The sequence below is a fragment of the Girardinichthys multiradiatus genome, chromosome 7 (genome assembly GCF_021462225.1).
Source record: "Girardinichthys multiradiatus isolate DD_20200921_A chromosome 7, DD_fGirMul_XY1, whole genome shotgun sequence".
Lineage (NCBI taxonomy): Eukaryota > Metazoa > Chordata > Actinopteri > Cyprinodontiformes > Goodeidae > Girardinichthys > Girardinichthys multiradiatus.
The window spans coordinates 2,273,060-2,274,765 of record NC_061800.1 but is presented as its reverse complement, the minus strand read 5'-3'; positions in this window follow the sequence as shown (position 1 = coordinate 2,274,765).

Below are 1,706 nucleotides of genomic sequence, written 5' to 3'. Positions count from 1 at the left end.
GGTATAAATACTGTGTGTAAATGTTGATCGGGGCTCTGTTTCACTGACTAACCTCAGTGTCAGGGTCATCAAACGCTGAATGCCTTTGAATAAAACTTATAAGACAAAGTCCGGATTTTCTCTTGTTATGAGTCAACTTCTACCCACTTTGATAAGAAAATTCCACAACACACTCGTGCAGGATTGTAAATTCATTCAAGTTCCTATTTTAAATTCTCTAAGCAACTTTCCTAAGTCAAAACCCTGTTCTTTATATACTTTTATCTCTGTCTCTGTTCTGGGATCTAATTCAAAAACCATTTCCTGACCCTACTCGCCTTCTGAAGAACGTTTGTTCAGCTTTTTCTAATTCATTCATTTCTCAAAATAAGTTGAATATTAGTCATATTGGTTTTGCAGTTAGTTGGTGGTTTGTAAATAAAGGCTTCTAAAATCTATTTTCGCTTTACATCTGAAAATACTCTAACAGTCTCCTGAAGATCAAATTTCAAGGTTAAATTTGTGACAACGATAAAGAGCCAAATTCCTTTCCCAGCAATCCTCAACAAAAACAAATAAATAAATACTCCTTCGACCAAAGACTCAGAATTGCCAGTTCTGTCGTTTGAAAATAAATTTTCCTGTTGAATTTTATCCACTAAAAGCGTAATTCTATGCAAGTCACCTCCAGTCTAACATCATAAACAACTATCAGAAGTTGTGAAATGTTTCTCAATGTTCCACAATTCTATTCCTCAACATATTTTTTTATGCCTCTAATCCTTAGGAAAACTACTGTTTGCTAACACTGATGTTTTTCAACAATTTTACATTCAGCACAAATACTTAAAAGGTAGAAAAAGAAAGAATATTCAACAGTGTAATTCTTTGAAGCAACTTAGTAAACTGCTTACAATAAGTCAAATATTTCAAATGTTCTATGCCTAGTTTGCTATATAGTCTGCCTAGCAACTGAAAATTGTTTTTAATTGTCCCTTCGTTTACTTGTTGTCCTAACTATGTGAATACTTCACTTTTCAAATGTACTCGACACATGGATAGTATTGTAGGAATGACTCACCGGTATCCCTATGGCCATCTCCAGTTTCAATTAGATAAATCATAAGGCAACATTACGGTTGTTTCTGTACCTTACTTTCCCCTATGTAACAAAGCATTTGATAGCATTTGCATGTCTTCCATTGGAACAAGGTGGGTAGAATGCGAAAGATTAGCAGCTTCTGAAACAAAAGAAAAGAGAAAACTTAAAGCAATGCAGTTAGTTATTTGTTAGTCAGATTATAAATGCAACTCATGCAATCAAACCCTGGGCTTGTTTGTGTCACTTAATAGTGAGGCTGAATCTGTTCCATCATGAAACATCTCTGATGATGTTCATCTGTGTTGCTGCACATTTCATAGTTGACAGTTTCAAAGGAGATCATGGTAACGTCGGACATGTACCTATTTCTTATGCAGAAAGAACAAAATAAAGAAATTAATTAACAACGAAGCTTTGCAGAAATTCACATTTCTTTTTATATTAAAATAAGATTCCCATAAATTAAAAAAATTAAACAATCAATAAAGGATTCAAATTAAAATGAAAATAATAGCTTAAAATTGAATTCAAAGACATATATTAAATTTCCAACCAACAGCTAATCTGCTTCTGAACTCATAGAGACTATTCTAATATCAGTTCTTCAGCTTTTTTAAGGTCAAAG